This window comes from Megalobrama amblycephala, linkage group LG20, assembly GCF_018812025.1.
Source record: "Megalobrama amblycephala isolate DHTTF-2021 linkage group LG20, ASM1881202v1, whole genome shotgun sequence".
Classification (NCBI taxonomy): Eukaryota; Metazoa; Chordata; class Actinopteri; order Cypriniformes; family Xenocyprididae; genus Megalobrama; species Megalobrama amblycephala.
Genome location: NC_063063.1, coordinates 28,064,274 through 28,085,928, shown reverse-complemented (window position 1 = coordinate 28,085,928; position 21,655 = coordinate 28,064,274). Strand labels below are relative to the sequence as shown.

The window sequence follows — 21,655 nt, the reverse complement described above, 5'->3', positions numbered from 1 at the left end:
ACCTTCCATTTAGATTGAAATGGAATTAACTCTGGGATGCTTACTATAATTGCAGTGCTAGAAGTGAAATAATCTCATTTGCAGGATTTTGTATTCACAGTTTTGGAGTTTTGTGGATTTGCATATCTGCAAACATCACCTAGACAGATTTAGGATATCTTTGTATCTGATGTGATAACTGATGTCTGAAAGGTGTAAATTATACTGGAAATCTCTCTAATACAACATATTTTTGTGAAGTAAAAATTGGGGACACACTTTTATATAGAAACTTGTTTCTGCCACTAAATAACAAATAAAAAAGGTAATTGCGACTTTCTACATCTCGCATTTCTGAGAAAAGAGTTGCAAGATATAAACTCTCAATTGCGAGAAATAAAGTCAGAATTGCGAGTTATATACTAACAGTTGTCCATTATAAACTTTTGTTCTCGCAATTACGAGATATAAACTTGCAATTCTGACTTCTTTTCTCAGTATCGTGACATAAACTTGCAATGCCGAGTTATAAAGTCCAATTCTGAGAAAGTCCAATTCCTTTTATATCTCACAATTCTGACTTTATATCTCGCAATTGTGTTATAAAGTCAGAACTGCTAGATGTAAACTCATAATTCTGAGAAAAAAAGTCAGAAGTGCAAGTTTATATCATGTAATTCTGACTTTATAACTCATAATTCTGACTATAACTCACAATTTTGAGTTTATATCTCGCTATTCTGACTTTATAACTTGTAATTGCGAGTTTATACCACACAATTCGGAGCAAAAAAAGTCAGAATTGCAAGATAAAAAGTCACAATTATACCTTTTTTATTTTTTATTCAGTGGCCGAAACAAGCTTCCATACTTTCAGGATGAAATGCTGTTCTTTTGACTTAATGGAGAGTTCAATATGTCATTAAAGAATATCACATCAAAAGTTGAAAATGAGATCGTAGCAGTTTCTCCTCGTTGTACCGCATGGCTAAAATAACTGTGGCTTTTTAACACTGCACTCCAGCTCATTTTAGCTTAAATCATGCATGCAAGAAATCTGAGGCAAAGTGTGACAATTGTCAAGATGAATTCCCACTGAGCTTGAACTGTGAGTTTTAAAGTTTTTTTTGCTCTTTGTGCTAAGAGAAGTTATGTGCAGTTACTTTCTGTGCATGCATTAAAGTCAACATGAAACCTTGTGACATGTTTTTTAAGTAAAAATAAAAAAGAATAGCATATAGCGTTGGGATTAGATTTTTTTTTTTTTAATCAAGAATTTGGTTCGATTGTGAAAGTGAAAAATATGGTCTGAATGTATTTTCTTAGGGATTGTTTTAATAAATATCATGAAATTAAATATATTTGGAATAATGTGCTTCAATGAATATTGCATGATAAGACTTATTATCTGTACTAATAATGTGTATAATATGTAATGTGTATTTATTAAGGAACCAAGGCCTGATATTCCTGTGTGGTCGGCAGAGATGCAGAATGGGTTCACTGGAGATTTCAATTATCTTATTTAATGCATTTTTTTTTTTTTTTATGTCTGCAGGCTTGACAGCTTCTTCTTCTTCTTCTTCTTCTTTTTTTTTAATATTTCAAATGTAGGCAACAATATGACCCAGACGCAAAACTGAACTTCTATGATCCTGAGATTTTGACAAGCTGCAATGCAACACACAAGTCCTTAGGGTGAGTACTAAATTATATAATTCTAGAAACTGAATTGTTAAATAGGAAACTATGATTTATTCCTCTTAAGATTTGTCAAATTATGCCTATGAAATTAGTACAGTTTAATTCTGTTAACTGGCAGTGCGTGGTTGCAGGATTGGGTTGTAAAATGGGTTGTTAATTTTCAAAATGTATGTTCAGGGTTTTTTGTGTTTTGAAAGAAATTAATACTTTTATTTCAAAATTGATAAATGTTTCTTGAGCAGCAAATCAGCATATTCAAATGATTTCTGAATGATCATGTGAGACTGAAGACTGAGGCTGAAAATAAGGAATAAATTACATTTTAAAGTATTTTAAAATAGAAAACTATGGAAGCTTGTTTCAACCATGAAAAAAAAAAAATAAATAAAATAAAAAATTAAAAAAGGTAATTGCGACTTTTTATCTTTTTATCTCACAATTCTGACTTTTTTTTTCAGAATTGTGTAATATAAACTCACAATTGCGAGTTATAAAGTCAGAATTGTGTGATATAAAGTCAGAATTTCGAGATACAAACTCGCAATTGCGTGTTATAATTGTGAGATATAAAGTCAGAATGCGTGCATGATAAAAACTTGCAATTGCAAGAAAAAAAGTCAGAATTGCTACTTTATAACTCGCAATTCTGACTTTATAGCTCGCAATTGCGAGTTTAAATCTGTGAGATGTAAACTCGCAGTTGTGAGAAAAAAAAAGTCAGAATTGTGAGATAAAAAGTTTTTTATTTAGTGGCGGAAACAAGTTTCCATAGAAAACACTTATTTAAATTTGTAATACTATTTCAAAATATAAATTATTTTTTTATGTATTTTTAATCAAATATGTGCATCCTTGATAAGCCTAAGACACTTATTTGAAAAACATTTTAAAAATCTTACCAACCCCACACTTTTTAATGCTAATGTACGTTTTCTCTGTAGGTGTGAACTAAACTCATGATCCTGGAATTGCTACTGTTGTGCTTTATCAGCTGAGCTACAGGAACTCCATCACAGGATGTTTCCTTGTGAACTCGCGCTCTCTAAGGTCCACCATTTTCTTTTCTGTTCCTCCTTCACCCTTTGAGTCCTTCACGCTGACCTTGCCCCCCCCCAATTTCCCATCATTCTATGGGCCAGATGCAGCCTGCTTCTCCATCCTCCCTGGAGAGGCAGCGTGACTGCTTTACTTCCATTTTTGTCTGCACTCAAGGGCAGGAAACATACACACTTTGAAGAATCTGCCATGTCATTCCATCGGAGAGTCTGTCCCAGCGCTCGCCATGATCTCATTGGCCGCCTAGAGCGAAAGTGCGGCCACATCAGCTGAAGTCTTTAAAGACCTCATGCAGTGCCGTCATGGGCAGTTTTCTTTCCTGTGCTGACATATTTCCTATTTCTATTTCTCACATGTCGGTCCTGAGGTCTTAAGAACAGCATACTTTAAGGTCTCATTATTAAGTTTTCAAAATTGAGAAGTTCACATTTCCGCCCAGATTGAATTGTTATCATTTGTATTGCAGCTACACATAGAGGATTTGTTTAGGGACAACTCGTTGTGAAATTCTAATCCTTGTTTTCAGGTGTGCTGAAAGGTGGCCTGTAAGGACATGAGCGGTGGAGGTCAGAACGGACAGGAAGCGGCTGTTTGTTTGTCTGGACACTTGTTTGTGAGACTGGCCATTATCCTCCTCATTAATTCTGATGGTAAATAGCCCGGCTCAAGATTGGGAAGGTTATACCGACCTCACACTCCTCCATAACTCTATGTTTGAATTATTTTAGCCCTCACGGTGGCTGGTTTTGTCCCTTTTGTTAGGGCAGCTTTGTGTTTACAGCCTACACTATTAAAAAGAAAGGTTCGTTGTTGTCTTTGATGGTTCCGTGAAGAACCTTTAACATCCAGAACCTTTCCATTCCACAAAAAGGTTCTTTATAGTTGAAAAAGGTTCTTTAGATTTTTAAAATGTTCTACACACTAAGAAAAAATGTTTTTTTGAAGAACTGTTGACTGAAAGGTTCTCCGGAAAACCCAAAATGGTGGTTACGTGGCTTTTGGAACATTTATTTTTAAGAGTGTACACAACACATATCACAAGAGAATCGCAACACTGGTGGATTTTATCCATCAAAATGTCACTGTGGTGCAATTTCAGCTCATTTTGAATTGATTCTTTTACCCAAGGCTGAACTTTTTGGGGTTAAAATGAAAATTCTTTTTTTACTCACCTGTATGATTTTCTGTCATTTGTTGAACATAATGCTGAGTTTTTAACAGTGCTGAGGATCTTGTATGTCTGTGTGGGATGTGTTTCATGTCTGAACTGTTAAATAATGAAAGCTAAATTCATATTTGTTGTCCCCCAGGTGAACCTTCTCTACACACTTTCTTAAGTCAGATATTACACTTATTCATATTGCCACTGCTGTCATCTGATAATAATGCATGCCTGCATATTTCAAAATTCTTTCATTTGCTCTAAAATTACTTTCATTTTTTTCAATCAGAGAAATCATACCATTCAAACGTTTGGGGTTCATAAGTTATTTTAAAGACATGAATACTTAGCAAGGATGAATTAAATTGATTAAAGTTGACAGTAAAGACATTTATAATGTTACAAAAGATTTCTATTTCAAATAAATGCTGTTCTTTTGATTTTTTCATTAAAGATCCTGAAAAAAAAAGTTCCGCATTTTCGACAATGTTTCTTCATCACCAAATCAGCTTATTAGAATGATTTCTGAAGGATCATTTGACACAGAAGACTGGAGAAAATTTAGGAATCATCAAAAGAATCAATTACATTTTAAAATATATTTAAATAGAAAAGAGTTATTTTAAATTGTAATAATATTTCACAATATTACTGTATTTTTGATCAAATAAATGCAGTCTTGTTGAGCACAAGTTACTGACCTCAAACTTAGTGTATATATTTTATTGAAACATTTTACTATATGAATGTACATTTATGTACATTGCTTGACAATGAGAGTAAAATAAATGTAAATGAGAGTATGAATAAATAGAAATGCACATGGAGTCTTGTATGAACATTTCCACATCTATCAACATCTATTTTTCTGTCTTTAAAGTGCTGAAATTCTTCATTATTCTCAAACTCCAATGATTTAACAAACATGTTTACATAATAAATTTGATTCATGCAAATTAAATGCATTTTTTGAGCTGCTGGGCTTGCAATTGTGTTGTTCCTCAATAGAGACGCAATGAGATATACTGTAATGTCTGATTATTGTGGAGATAATAACCCGTGACAATAGCTTCACAAAGATAACAGCTCTAATGCACATTGACTCCTAATAATGAAAGATGGCCAAATGATGTGCCAGTTTTTTCTCCCACTGTTCTCCTTTTGCTCTGAGGCCTTTTCTCATGACTTCTGATGTAACAGGGAAGGCCTGTGAACCAAAGATCTACGAAAATCCGTTTGTACTCGGCTCAATTCCAGGAACTTGGTGAACTTGTTAAGAGAGACAGATGGGCTTTGGTTGGGTGGTTGATGTGTGTCTGTGATATGCCAGACTTTTAGTTCTGGAATTGTTTTATGTAGAAGTTATCCTTATTATCATGTTAAACTCATATATATGATATATGTTAAAGGGGACCTATTATGCAAAATTCACTTTTACATGGTGTTTGAACACAGATGTGTGTCCACAGTGTGTGTAAATGTGTAAACAACCAGCCTATATATATATATATATAAAAAAAACAACAACAACAACAACTACATAAATTCATCAACTAACCATTCAGAAACATCCTGTTGGTCTTTCCTGAGTCTCTCCATATGTGTCTGACTCTGGTTCAAGCATATGAGGCTGAACACTGCTACTGACAATTTTTGACATTTTTGCTGTGTGAAATTCTCCTGTTTTGTTGTTGCTGGAGTGTCTGAAGCATGAGCTGTAAAGTCTCCGCCCTCTTCTGGAAAGGAGGTGGGGAGCAGCAGCTCATTTGCATATAAAGAGGCGCTCAAGAAAATGGTGTGTTGTCAACATTTTTAACTTTTTTTCCAACAGAGGGTTAAAAATGCTTTTTATAACTGCAAACATTCTCTCTAGGGATATATTTTGAATGAAATTGAACAACAACCTTAGCAGTGACCTAGTTTCTTGTCTCATTGTACTTTCCTTATGGCCAAGAATGTCACTTTCAGCAACAAAAGGTTTGAAATGCTCAAAAAATAAATAAATAAATCAAATAAAAATCTAATTCCTTATCCTTTGCTCAGCACATTAGCTCAGTCTTTTATTGTAATTGGGGCAGAATTTCTCATCTCGACTTTTAAGGGGAGGCCCTGGTGTGAAAGAACTTATTTCAAAAGAACTTTATTCCCTATCGGCAAAATAATCAGAGGGCAACAAATTCAGTTCTGTTTCTTTCTTCATTCTCCTTTGAATGTGTGTTTGAGCTCAGGTTAAATCCATGTGAATAATCCATGTGCTGAAACACCTTCCTAGAAAAGCGTTGGGTGGAATTGGTATTACAAACGTGACACAAGACAGTGCTGGCAAGGAGGTCTGACTCAGCTGAGAATATGCAGTCGACGACAACAATTCAAATAAATTACATTCATTTCTCATTTGGCTTCCAAATGTTTCATTAACTAAATTCATGGTGGTTTATGTATATTTGAATCTGCTCCAGAATTTGTAATGGATTCATAGAGGAGAGCTTGAGCCTAAATTGAATTCTAAAGTGCTAGAATTATATTTGTTTCAGTAACATTTGCATATTTAAAGGAATAGATCACCCAAAAATGAAAGTTTTATCAGCATTTACTCACCCTTACACCATTCTGACCCTGTGTTATTTTTCTTCCTGCAGCACAAATTGAGATATTAGGGAAGCTGTTCTTCTATACAATGAAAGTGGATGTGATATAACTGTCAAGCTCCATAAAGAACAAAAAGGTAACTCAAATATATCTTATATATACACTACCCTTCAAAAGTTTGGGATCGGTAAGATTTTTAATATTTTTAAAAGAAGTTTTGTCTGCTCACCAAGATTGCATTTATTTAATTAAAAATACAGTAAAAACAGTAATATTGTGAAATATTATTACAATTTAAAATAACTGTTTTTTATTGGAATATAATATAAAATGTAATTTATTTCTGTGTTGGAAAAGCTGAATTTTCAGCATCATTACTCCAGTCTTCAGTGTCACATGATCCTTCAGAAATCATTTTAATATGATGATTTGCTGCTCAAGAAACATTTATTATTATTATCAATGTTAAAAACAGTTGTATACTTTTTTTTCAGGATTCCTTGATGAATAGAAAGTTCAAAAGAACAGCATTTATCTGAAATTCAAAGCTTTTGTAACATTATACACTACCGTTCAAAAGTTTGGGGTCAGTAAGAATTTTTATTTTTTTGAGAAGAATTTAAAGAAATTAATATTTTTTTTCAGCAAGGATGCATTAAATCAATCAAAAGTGACAGTAAAGACATTTAAAATGTAACAACAGATTATATTTCAAATAAATGCTGTTCTTTTGAACTTTCTATTCATCAAAGAATCCTGAAAAAAAAATATTGTACACAAATATTTTGTACATCTGTGCACAATAAATGTTTCTTGAGCAGCAAACATCAAAACAAACCATTTTTGGAGCTTGATTAAATAAAAGCTTTGTTTATAATAAGGAGGATGTTTTAGTCTATGAAACTTGTAGGGTGTTTTAATAGTACAAAGATCTCTTATATGTCAAAAGATCAAGGCAAATTTGATTTCTCATGTCATGACCACTTTAAAAAAAATTATACTGAGCCCATAATTTAGCTATCATCAATAAAAAATGTATACTGACACTAAAACATGGCATCCAATTTTACAGGAAAATAGAAATATTTGTTAGAATTAAGTCCACTTAGAACCCCATAAATAGTTCCAGTGACTCAGTGTCTTGTGAATGTAATGTAGAAAACTTTTTTATTGATGGAAACTGAAGTAGTTCTCCCTGGCAACCATTTGCTGCATTTACCTCTGGTAGATGTGCGGTATTAGTAAAATATTCAATCAATAGCTCTTCAGGAGTCCAGAACATGCGTCGGTCCATTCAAATCAGGAGGAACAATACAGACTCCTGGCTGCATGAAGAAATGCAGTTAGTTCACAGGTAAAATGTCAGGTTGCCAGGGGCCTTGTGAAATTATGCTTTTAGTCAGAACCCCTATGAAGTATCCATGTGAGTAGGTGTATTTAACTAGGATGTGTAAAATAGGCTTGCATGCACACTCAAATGACTGTTTTATATTACTAAGTCTAAAGGTGTCAGAAGACTTTTGCGTCAGTGAACTGCTGCAGGCTCATTAGCGCTCTGCAAACTGCCCTTTTCGTCAACCGGTGAGTTGAACCTGAAACATTCAAACCAATATTGTTTGCTTTTTAATGGCGAGCTGCCCGGTATGCAAATATATGCACTTTCTTTTCCACAGTGGACTTCTTTCCTACTCACTTTATTCAGGGGTCTCGTCCTGATGAGTAAAATTTGCATTTACTGCTGATTGACTACCAACTCGGTTATGAACTACATAGACCTTAGTCTCAGCCTCGGACGTTACACCCACGGACCGTTGGCTGATGTCTGATGCATAAGGCATACAAACACTTAAGGAGTTTCAAATTCGTCATCTGATTGGTTGAAGGGTTCCAGGAGACGTGTGTGTCATGTTATTTAAAGGTGCTCTAAGCGATCCTGGGTGGAGTAACTTCCTGTTGACGTTCGAAGTGTCGTCAAACAAAACAGAGGCTAGACCCTCCCTCCTCCTCCCCCTCCCTTCCGTGCTTCCTGAAACAGTCATGAACGCGCATTTAAAATCATTCTTGTCGGTTATTGGCTGGAGCATGTTTATTATGTTTTGTGGTCCAGGCTGCACCAGGTAGTTTTTGTTGCCATTTTTGGAGCTCATGGCGACTACAGAGACCGCGTTTTTTTACAGTGTGTTCAGGGGACAGGCAGCTAGCGGATAGTGAGGAGATGTTTGCTGTATGTGACAAAAAATGTTTTGGCCTAAAAACGCGTGACATCGCTTAGAGCACCTTTAATGGTCCACCAAGGAAACAAAGCTGTTGTGATGCCAAACCCCCTCATGGAAGAAGAAAGCCATTGTGTTTCAACTGTGGCTATAAGCGCTTATCAGGATGCTGGATTTTCAAATGTGCATGAAGTGTTTGAAGTTCACGGCATTGACTCTTTAAATTAAGTCCAAGAGTTTTACAGTCTGTTATTGGAAAATCGACTTTACAATTTCACGTCCCTAAACATGACGTTAAACAAAACAAACTGTGATTGCTTGCTTTACATGTCAGTCAGAAGACATCTGGGCGGTCCTTGTCCAATAAAAGCTGCTATGAAGTCCAGACCTTCAGACTGACGGCAAAGACTATTATGCTGTGTTCACACCAAACGCGAATAGAGCGTCTGGCGCGAATGATTTCAATGTTAAGTCAATGTAAAGACGCGTTTACGCGCGTCTGGAGGTCTCGCGGCGCGAATGAGGCGTTTAGCGCGGAAGACGCAAATTCGCCTCATTCGTGCGACTAGTTCGAATGGTGCTTTTTGTGTATTTACGCGTGTGACGCGAATTCGCGTCTGACGCCCGAGTTGAAACATTTGAACTTTGGCGTAAATTTGCGCCGCGTTAACCAATCAGGAGCCTGCTTGCTGCTGTGGCGGCAGGCCCGCCCGGAGTCACTCATTCAAAATGGAGGAACGACTGATATTATCAGTGAGCAGTCACCCAGAGATTTATGACACAAGTTCATACTTCTATAGAGACAGGAATAAAAAGGACCTCGCTTGGAAGAGTGTCGGTGAGGAGATTGGGCAACCTGGTAAGTTGTAAATACACATTTCACTTTTGAGTCACGTACACGTTTATCGACCCGCGAATACAAAGCGGTAGCTTTCTCGATGAACGCACGATCAACATCAGCCATCTTGCAAACAGACAACCGCCTAGCACTTGCCCCTCCCACAAGAAGCGGATTTCGCCTCGGACGCGCGTCAATTTCGCTTCAAACGCTTGTTTTTTACGTGCGTCTATTTCGCTGTAGACGCGCGAATGCATTCAAAATGTTCAAGCGGCAAACTAGACGCGGTAGACGCGAATTTGACGCTCTATTCGCGTTTGGTGTGAACGCAGCGTTACGTTAGTAATAGTTACTTTTAGTGACTTTTATGTTCACTAATGTATGTGCTCTTAATTAATTATAAAAATGCGTGGCTGGCTGGGAACCTTAAGCACATGAATTTGTGGTTATATATTGTGAATCTACTGCAGTTCCAGTTTATATTGTGTTCAGTATGCACAAACCTAAAGGCACAAGGTTCTGCTGGTTAGCGTGGGCTAGTTAGCCTCTGCTTGTAGATGTCATAACTAAACCATAAGTGTACTGATGTACATTCAAAATCAGCTGTGTATTTTGACAACATAATAGTATTTAGTGTTATTAATAATAATAATAATAATTTAACATTGCAAATATTTCTTTATATTCATTGTTTCTTCAATGACAGATTGAAAAAAGATTGAAAAGCTGCAGTCCATAAGTTTTGCCTCTTTGTCTCCATCTCTGTTCGAAACCTGCAATTGCAGTTATTTGCGGAATTATCATCTTTACGTGGGTTGTGCATCGGCACGGCTCCTCAGCGCGGATAAATCTAATGCTTTGGGGAGAATGTGTGGCTGCCAGTCACCGCACCAGTGGATACTGTACTTCGGAATCACAGATTGTAGTCTTAGAAGTATGACCAAAATAACAATTTTCACCGGAAAATGTCACCTGAACAAATAAGTAACAAATCTGCCACTTTTGCTCTGACCAACTGAGAAAAAAAGCTGGGACTACTCTTTATTTAAACAGACATGATGTAATAACGCAAAGACGAATGGCGGCATGCTAGAATTTCCCACAGAAACCTACCAGTATCATCCAAATTAGAAAACATTATTACAAGCTTACTGTTGTGAATCAGGCTAAGGTAAGGAGACAGTTTTGAACACTGGCTGGTTATGTACTTACTCAAAAACTGATTTTGGATAATTTTTAACCCAAAAAAGTTACGGACTGCAGCTTCAAAAAGTAATAATGATAAAAAATAATAATTGTATGCCGCTTTTTATGGCAGTTTTTATGTGGTACTGTGTCACTTCCTTTAAGCGGTATCTTGTTGTTCCTGTTGAGCAGATTTCATTGTGATGAATGCTAATGACAATGAATAGCTTTCTCTAGGTATTATAGACCACCTTGGTTAACATAAAACAGCGTGTGTTTGCTGTAGGGCATTCAACACATTAAATTTGCTATGGTGATGTGAAAGGGTGTCCCAGTTCACAGCATTGCACAAGATCAGCAGGGTTTCCTTATTGATCAAAGATCACAGTGAACAGACAGAGGATAGAGGTTCAGTTTGATCTCATTCTGGACGATTAATCCCAACACTTTAGCTGCCATTAGAAGGTCATTTCCTTTGATGGACTTTCTTTGTGTTTAGTGTCTTGTGACTGAACGACTATAGCTCAGAGGCACAGTGATGTTAACACACTGTAAAAACTGAAAGTGTGCACCTGATCTGACCTTTGTTGGTTGTTTTAAGATTGTGTGAGTTTCTTTTGCTTCAGATGATGTGGTTTGGAGCACTATTTTTATGGTCTTCTTTGGTCAGCTCAAGTTTGAGTGCACTATTGCCACCAAAGTATCAGCGCACATGATTTTAGAGCTGCAATCTGTAAGTTTTGCCTCTTTGTCGCCATCTCTGTTTGAAACCTGCAATTGCAGTTATTTGCGGAATTACCATCTTTACATGGATTGTGCATTGGCATGGCTCTTCAGCGTGGATGAATCTAATGCTTTGAAGAGAATGTGTGGCTGTTAGTCACCGCACCAGTGGATACTGTACATCTGAATCACAGATTGTAGTCTTAGAAGTATGACCAAAATAAGAATTTTCAGATAAGAACAAGTAAGTAACAAATCTGCCACTTTTGTTCTGACCAACTAAGAAAAAAAGCATTACAATAAATCGCGCTGCCAATGTTGATTAAATCTAACAGTTGCTTAGCTCACATCACATTGAACCGTGTGAATTATTATTATTGTTATATTTTGTTCTCAAATTGTTAATGTTAAAGGATTAGTTCACTTTCAAATAAAATTTTCCTGATAATTTACTCACCCCCATGTCATCCAAGATGTTCATGTCTTTCTTTCTTCAGTCGAAAAGAAATTAAGGTTTTTGATGAAAACATTCCAGGATTATTCTCCTTATAGTGGACTTCAATGGCCCCCAAACGGCTGAAAGTCAAAATTACAGTTTCAGTGCAGCTTCAAAGAGCTTTAAACGATACCAGACGAGGAATACGGGTCTTATAGCGAAACGAAAAAATTACGCAGTATGTCCTACGCCTTCCGTATTCAACTTACGGAACGAACGCGGTGCCAGTTTCGTTTTTTTCCATAAGTAGAATAGGGAAGGCCGATCGCTAGATAAGACCCTTATTCCTCTTCTGGGATCATGTAAAGCCATTTGAAGCTGCACTGAAACTGTAATTTTGACCTTCAACCGTTTGGAGGCCATTGAAGTCCACTATAAGGAGAATAACCCTGGGATGTTTTCATCAAAAACCTTCATTTCTTTTCGACTGAAGAAAGAAAGACATGAACATCTTGGATGACATGGGGGTGAGTAAATGATCAGGAAATTTTTATTCAGAATTGAACTAATCCTTTAACAACATCAGCATTGCGTGACTATGTGTATTTAGTGTGTATTAGCATTACCTGTAGATTTTTAATTTCTGTACAGTCTAATCTCTAACATTAATTTGTCATACATACAATCCACCATCAAAATGATAAGTTTATTTATTGCAGCTGCTGTTAGAAAAGGCTATAAATGATCCGTCACCCGCAGCATCCTCACATGATATAGCCTACTAGCTCGGGACTTCTTTATGTAAACAGACGTGATGTAATGGTGCAAAGACAAAATGGCGACATGCTTAAATTTCCAAGCTTACCGTTGTGAGTCGGGCTAAGGTAAGGAGATTGGTTATGTACTTGCTCAAAAATTGATTTTGGATAATTTTTAACCAAAAAAAGTTACAGACTGCAGCTTTAAGCATTACTAGTAGGTGAAAACATATTGCAAATGTGCCAGTGGGTTAAATGAGTCTCCCTGTTTTGTAATTTTTAATAGCATATGTGAATACTATTGCACTGTGAAGTCCTGGTTTTAATGTTTCTATAGAGAGAAGAAGTTGGTGAAAATGCACCATAAAAATTATTAATAATTATCTGCGTCCCTCCCCACTGTGCTATATCATCACAAATGTGCTGCCTACTTAGACAAATTAATCTACTCCTATTTGATGAATGTTTCATTTATTTTACTTATTGGAATAATGGTTCACATGTCAGAATGATTAAAAAGCCACACTGTTTGGACAGTTAAGTTTGCATATATCAATTATTAAAATGATTTAAATCTTATATTTAGTGAATACATAATGCATTCATTATGAGAAATCTATCTGTCTATCTGTCCGTCCGTCCATCCGTCCGTCTGTCCATCCATCCATTTACATACTTCTGTAGGGTAGTTGCCAGCGTGTTGTTATGTGGTTTGTAAGATCTTCTGAGTGGTTGTTAAAGCATTGCTATATGGTTGCTACTAGGTTTTACAGTGGTTAAACAGAACAACTGGAATCACAAAGGAGTCACATGACCCTCCCGGTGGGACACCGGTCTGTAACCTCTCAGGTTAGTCCATTATTGATGTTCACCTTACCATCTGCACATATTGCATGGATGGACTGCACTGGAAGAGTAAAAGGTTTTTGCGGGTGCGTGAGCATGAATTAGATCTCATTTTCCTCATTAGGTCTCCTGCATCTTCTCCACGCTTACATTTACATGGGGACGACAGTACCACGAACATTTGACCAGGTATTCTAGCCTAAGGAGTTCCTGCATCTTGAGAGCAACCATTTTTGCTTTTAAGCTCATTTATCTGAGATTGCAGGCAGCCAGCAGCTTTTTTGAATTTGATTACTCATAAAATGATGACCCCCCCACCCCCCACCTCAGTTCTCTGTAAACCAGGACTGCTGTGGCCTTGCCTCTGTCACATGCTTCCTTGCTCTCTATTCGGCTGGTACTGCGGGGGCTGAACTGCGTCTAATGCATGCTCCTTATGTGTCAAGAAAGCTCATGTTTGGCAAAAACCCCTGGAGGAATAATTACAGACCAGAACGTGAGGACTTTTTAATTTCGCCTCACTGTGTGGAGCAGCATGGGGGAGATTTGCACAATCACTTTGAATTTTTACAGTGAGAAAAACTGTTAAGAGTACAACATTTAGCATTTCATGAAGGAAATATCAGTGCATGCAAAAGAATAGTGTTTTAAGTTTAAAAATAAGTTTGTTTCAGGGTTTTGTTCTGCATACAGAATCATTGCAACACTGCCTTTGCAACTGTAGATGGTCACATAAACTATCGATCAAAAGTCTGGAATAATTAAGATTATTTTAAATGTTTTTGAAAGAAGTCTCTTATGCTCAACAAGGCTGCATTTATTGGATCAGAAATACAGTAAAATATTGTTACAATTTAAAATAACTCTATTCTATTTTAATATATTTTATAATATATAAGAATCCTAAATTTTCAGCATCATTACTCCAGCTTTCAGTGTCACATGATCCTTCAGAAATCATTCTAATATGATGTTTTGATTGAAACATTTCAATGTTGAACACAATTTTTGCTCCATACAATTTTTGTGGAAACTACCATTCAAAAGTTTTTTTTCAGCAAGGACCCATTAAATTGATCAAAAGTGACATTAAAGACATTTATAATGTTACAAAAGATTTATATTTCAAATAAATGTTGTTCATTGAGTTTTCTATTAATCAAAGAACCCTGAAAAAATGATCCCAGTTTCCATAAAAAGCATTTAGTGGCAACAACACATCAATATTTATAATAATAAGAATAATAATTGAGCACAAAATCAGCATATCAGAATGATTTCTGATTCAAGTGTGCAAATATTAAAATGACCATCATTGCTGGTTAGATTTTGAATGCTGAACATTCAATCATTGTAACTTAAAGGATTAGTCCACTTTTAAATACACTTTTCCTGATAAATTTACTCACCCCCATGTCATCCAAGATGTTCATGTCTTTCTTTCGTCAGTCGAAAAGAAATGAAGGTTTTTGAGGAAAACATTCCAGGATTATTCTCCTTACAGTGGATTTCAATGGCTACCAACAGGTTGAAGGTCAAAATTACAGTTTCAGTGCAGCTTCAAGGGCTTTAAATGATACCAGATGAGTAATAAGGGTCTTATCTAGCGAATCGATCGGTCATTTTCGAAAAAACTAGAACCATTTATGCTTTATAAACAAAATATTGCCTTGAACGTACTTTCCGCTTCCGCATTCTTCATAACGCTTACGCTGAATGTCCTACGCCTTCCCTATTCAAGTTACGGAAAAAAAACGAAACTGGCGCAGCGTTCTTTCCGTAAGTAGAATAGGGAAGGCGTAGGACATACAGCGTAAGCGTATGAAACAGTAATTTTGACCTTCAATCTGTTGGTAGCCATTGAAATCCACTGTAAGGAGAATAATCCTGGAATGTTTTCCTCAAAAATCTTCATTTCTTTTCGACTGACGAAAGAAAGACATGAACATCTTGGATGACATGGGGGTGAGTAAATTTATCAGGAAAAGTGTATTTAAAAGTGGACTAATCCTTTAATGGGAGATTTTTGGACTAAACTGCACAATTCATAAGGATTAGTTTTCCAATTTTTTTATGATATTTTTGAAGCATCATAGTGTTTGTTGCAAAGGCAGTCAATGGAGAGACAGAAATCTCTCAAATTTCATCAAAAATGATCTTAATTTGTGTTCCGAAGATGAACGAAAGTCTAACAACAAGTTTGGAACAACATGAAGGTAAGTAATTAATGACAGAATTTTCATTTTGGGCTGAACTAACCCTTTAATAGCTGGTGGGATTGAGCAGCTAAAGCCTAAGCCCGCTGTAAGACAGAGAAGATACAGCCTGAGAGAAGCCTGACCCATGTAAATGGTGCTGGGATCTGCTGAGATCAACAGGTATTATGTGTCACGAGTCTGATCTTTGCTGAGGCGATTCAGACTCCTTGACAGAAGATGCATCACACATGTAATCCTACTGCAACGTAGTAAAAGGAATAGCTAAAATTTGCACAAAATATAATCTCTCTTAACACAAGTGCCAATCAAAACAGATGACCAGCAGTTGGACCGGCCAAGTTTCTCAGCAGTGGCTCCTCTCAAGCTTCCCCGTTAACCCTCTGTACTTCCATCTCAAAGAATTTCAAGGCTTTGTGAGGGGTTTTTAATTAAATACTAGAAGATATTACCGTGTGCAATCGAGAAGTCAAGGTTTGGCATGGTAACATGGTCCCATTAGCCCAGGGGTGTCCAAACTCTGTCCTGGAGGGCCACTGTCCTGCAGAGTTTAGCTCCAACTTGTGTTCAGGTAGCTAAACTCTGCAGGACAGTGGCCCTCCAGGAGCAGGATTGAACACCCCTGCATTAGCCCCTTCTGTTCACTGCTGACTGTGAAAAATTAGTTTATGATTTCATTATATTATATTGAATGTTTTACCAGTTCCAGATTCTCAAAATGGACCAAAGAAATTGACTTTTTCTCTGTCTGATTACATTTTGATAAAAGATTGTTAAAAGTTTTCTTTCATTCTTTTCCTTTGTTTTCTTTCTTTCTTTCTCATATGAAATGCACTGTGCACAATTAGATCAGAAACAAGTAGCCTATTGCTAAGAAATAAATAAGGTCAATATTAATTTCAAGTTGACTTTAGAGTTAAGTCAAGACAGCTAATTAGCCAGTTGACAAGAGAAATAAGGTAGTTCATTTTCCCAGCAGGGAAATATATTTTTGAATGTTGTTTTGAAGACATCAAACTGCCAATTTCATACTCCTACAGATAACTGTGAGTGAAACATGCTTAAAAAAGATATTCAGCAAAAACCAATTCAAGATGCACTATATTGTACTTAGCTGCCAATTCTTGCAATGCAACATTAACTTAAGATACATTACAGTTAAGTGAAGCATAGCAGTTATACTTAACAGCATCTTCTGTGTAAGAGAAAATAGCTCATTTCCAATTCTTCATTTGGAGAGAAACATAATTCATCTCTTGTTTTTCATCACAGTATGCAAAAAACAAAAAACAAAAAAACAATTTAACTGTCAGCTGAAAAATAAATGCATAATCAACACAGCAGTAAACCTGAAAACAAAAATGAATTAAGGGCTACAAATAAGCAACCAAAGTAAAAATATTGTGTTTTAAAAAAGACAAATGTAACACATGGGGAATAGTGGTGGATAAATGAAAAGACAAGAATATTCTTCACCATCAGAAGTGTAAGTACACTTCTGATGGTGAAGAATTTTGTTGTCTTAAAGCACTGGGTGTACAGAAATTCATCTGGTGCAAACTCTTTATATGCAGTACTTGAACAAAATTGTATTTGCATTAATTATGCTTGTGCTACATATTGTCCCAAAATGTAGTCCACAAAGATGAAGATGAGGGCAGAGGATATGTCTAAAGCCTGGGACACGCTGCACGATTTTTGGCTGTCCCAGACGAAAGATTGCCATCGTGAAACAATTTCTGTGATCATGGTTCTTAATCGGTGGTCCTATGTTGTACAGTGAGAGAGGTTCAAAGTTGGATGTTTTCCCGAATCTTGCAACCAAAGACAGCCTACGATCATTTTCTGACAGTGCCAGAAATTCAGCACGATCAACGCACAGTGTGTTTGCTGCTACGACCTACGTTTACTGACCAGCCATTAAAATTGCGACATGAAATCAACGTGAAACAGCGCTAAAACTTAAAACCGCTCTTTTCCCTTCTTATTTTGACGCTTCTTTTTTTATTTTCAGCAACATAAAAAAAGTGTGATTCAACCATAGACTGTAAAAAAAGACATGGTATTTTTGTAAACCGCTAGCGCATACTGATGATGTTTTATTCTTCTATAGAAACTTGCACCGTATCCCACGAGTCAACAGGTGTCATCATCGTACAGTCTACATGCATGTCGGGCCCAAGTTCAATGGATCCATGTCGCACAGTGTGATTTGTAATGATCTTAAAGAATTGCAAAAATCGTGCAGTTTATCCCAGGCTTAATAGTCAAGTAATTTTAATTAAGCAACATAAGAATCAAAATAACTGTGTGTACTCAAACATAATCAACAACAGACAAAGAGTGGAGAGAACTGAAGGTCTAATATACACAGGCAAATGAACCACATTCAAAACAGGTGTGCTCTAATTAGTAACATACTTAGTAACCATGCCAACAAATGATGAGCGGGAACACAGGAAAACAGAGAGAAACAAACTAAAATACGATGAAAATGTGACATTACTCCCCCTCCCTGAAGGTGCGACCCTTTGCCACAAAGAGTTCAACGGGGAGGGGGGCGGGCACCCTTGAGTCCTGGAGGTCACAGGCAGGTGATCAGGGTGGTGCTGGCAGTGTGCAGCCCAGACACACAAAATGGCCGTGGCCATAATGGTCAGTGCTGCATTCTCTGGAGTGGACTCTGGAGAACTTCCTGGTGCAGAATCAAGGGATTGAGCCAACACTGGAGCAGGACTCATGGGTTGGAGCCAACACTTGACCGGACTCTGGAGAGCATTCTGGAGTGGTACGGTTGGCTGAATTCAGAAGCGGATTTTTGGCTGAATTCTGGAGCGTACTCTGAGATTTCACTCACCGGAACGGACTGCGAGACTGCTTCCTCTACTGTATACGATGATCCACACAACCATAGAACATAATCAATATATTTAATCAAAGAACATGTTTTTGCAGCCATTGGAACTTGCTGATAAAGATGATCGTCCAATCCACACCAAAGAATGGTCTTTAGTGTGTCATCATTCCAGGGTACTTGATGTGAGAACTTAAGAAACTCTTCTATATAGTCCTCAATCAGGCGGCGAGATTTAAATTTTGTAAGACACTTTTTGTCAAGAAACACAGTATGCGTGGAGGCGTGAATCTGCATGAATAATGGGCCATTTAGACCTGAGAAGACAAAAGAATTGCATAATAATGACCTGAAATGACTTGCATATTAATGAGGCTTTTCAGTCAGATAGGCTGTGAAAAAACCCTCTGTAATCATGTCTCAGCTCATCATAAACAGCAATACTGTGAAATATTATTACAATTTAAAATAATTGTATTCTATTATATTCTTTAAAATATAATTTATTTCTGTGATGCAAAGTGTCTGAACAATTATGTTACCTCTGTGGCATTTCATATAGGCTTTTAGCTTAAAAGCATGCACATTTGGAGAAATATTGATGGATTCTTATATATTTATGTCAATTTTCTATACTGAGAAGTAATATTTATTGTCATCACTATGAGTGCTGGATACTGTGTTTTTAATTCATACTTGCAGCCGGAGGGCGCTCTCTGTGCACATTTAGTCCACAAATTATTCTAAAGAAGAAGAGGACATTTCAGGAATGGTGTTTTTAATTCATACTTGCAGCCGGAGGGCGCTCTAATTGCTAATTGCATTTGATAACAGCTCATTATAACGTCTTATTAGTCCAATTGCATTTATTGATTAAATATAATACAGTAGTATACGTGGATCTTTCAGATTGGTTTTGACTCGGTTTTGCCCTGCCTTGGCCTCGGTCTTGTTTTGATCTCAACCCCTCAAAGTCTTGGTCTTGTTTTGGTCTTGTTAAAGTGTTATGCGTGGAGGCGTGAATCTGCATGAATAATGGGCCATTTAGACCTGAGAAGACAAAAGAATTGCATAATAATGACCTGAAATGACTTGCATATTAATGAGGCTTTTCAGTCAGATAGGCTGTGAAAAAACCCTCTGTAATCATGTCTCAGCTCATCATAAACAGCAATACTGTGAAATATTATTACAATTTAAAATAATTGTATTCTATTATATTCTTTAAAATATAATTTATTTCTGTGATGCAAAGTGTCTGAACAATTATGTTACCTCTGTGGCATTTCATATAGGCTTTTAGCTTAAAAGCATGCACATTTGGAGAAATATTGATGGATTCTTATATATTTATGTCAATTTTCTATACTGAGAAGTAATATTTATTGTCATCACTATGAGTGCTGGATACTGTGTTTTTAATTCATACTTGCAGCCGGAGGGCGCTCTCTGTGCACATTTAGTCCACAAATTATTCTAAAGAAGAAGAGGACATTTCAGGAATGGTGTTTTTAATTCATACTTGCAGCCGGAGGGCGCTCTAATTGCTAATTGCATTTGATAACAGCTCTTTATAGCGTCTTATTATTCCAATTGCATTTATTGATTAAATATAATACAGTAGTATACGTGGATCTTTCAGATTGGTTTTGACTCGGTTTTGCCCTGCCTTGGCCTCTGTCTTGTTTTGATCTCAACCCCTCAAAGTCTTGGTCTTGTTTTGGTCTCAACACACTCTGGTCATGGTCTAGATTTTTATATTTTGCGAAGGAAATGCGAGTGGTGTGTGTCCATGCAAAATTTTGCACCATGATGATGGGTTGTCAGGGTGTTGCTATATAGTTGCTAAGATGTTTTCTGTGGTTGGGTAATCTAGAAATGGGTCCATCCTTTAATTATTTCTTTTTCTCTTTTTGCAGTAATGTTCTTTCGGCAATCACTGATGCTTGATGGGAAGAGATGGCTTTCGACATTCCTGTTTTCTACATGAGGAGGCCTGCATTAATCATTACTGCTGATTTTACCCAGATTGATTGGGGCAGAATTGTGCACAGATGAGTGTTTTGCATTAACAGGCCTCCACTCTTCAACACAAAGCCCAGCCCGAGTCATCAGCACTCAGCTGTCATAATTAGCCAGGCTGATTGTGGTTCTTCATGAGATCCAAGGCTTATGAAGACTAGCCTACAAAATCCACGATAGAAAAGGGAAACCGGGGTCAACAGAGCCTAACAGTAGGGTTCCAGAAGAAAAAATCCCATTCTTTTTCTCCATAGAGAATAGGACTTTTGATAATAAGTCTTCAAGACAGATCTAGTGTGAGCTCTGAGTTTTTTTTTAAAGAGATTACCTGTGTTTTCAACTTTAGTTTTTAAAAAAAAATCATCTGATTTTCAAATTTGATAGTTTTTTCAAACCCTTTGTAATAAAGTTTGTAAAGTTTTGATTTGTTTCAGACCATTTTCATTTGTTATAGACTGAACACGTAATATGCATGCGCATGACATCACCATTTTCACAAATTTGTGTTTTTGTAGATTACACAGAGACGTTAACAGTATGGTTTTCAAAAACTTGCACTTTGAAACCCGATTACAAAAGCTTGCATTTTCAGGCTGCAAAACGCCAGTGTCGTGTAAATGAATGGAAAAGTTTTCCGTATTTTAGTTGAAAACTGTGTCATCTAAATGGCCCCTAAAAGTCCATGAAAACAGAACATAAACCTGACATCACTGCTGCTCTCTATTGTAACACTAAATTTCTTTGATCAAGCTAGAGCGACAAGTGATGTTGTTACATTGTAATTTTTCAAATAAGTACTGAGTAATATTAAATAACTACATGTACTTACTCTAGAATTACGGTTAGGGTTTGGTTTAGGGTTAGTTACTTGTAATTGTGCACAATTTACTGTTATTACTATAGTAAGTACATCACCTTAAATACAAAATATTCTCTAGAAACATACATTTTCGGTAACACTTTACTTGAAGGGGTGTGCATAAGACTGACATGACGCCTTCATAATCTTGACATGACACGTGTCATGAATATGAAGGAGGTTTTATGCATGTTTATGACAACTGTCATTAAGTG

The 21,655-nt window shown here is 36.6% G+C and overlaps 2 long non-coding RNA genes across 2 annotated transcripts; both read left to right on the top strand.

Moving 5' to 3' along the window:
* The first annotated feature begins 1,592 nt into the window (after positions 1-1,592).
* Positions 1,593-4,114, top strand: LOC125255905. The gene is made up of 3 exons (XR_007182026.1): positions 1,593-1,677; positions 2,625-2,730; positions 3,266-4,114. It is a non-coding gene; the product is annotated as an uncharacterized LOC125255905 (long non-coding RNA).
* A 9,234-nt stretch (positions 4,115-13,348) lies between these two features.
* On the top strand, positions 13,349-21,003 carry LOC125255680. Its single transcript, XR_007181963.1, has 3 exons — positions 13,349-13,492; positions 13,614-13,678; positions 20,479-21,003. It is a non-coding gene; the product is annotated as an uncharacterized LOC125255680 (long non-coding RNA).
* Positions 21,004-21,655: the final 652 nt, after the last annotated feature.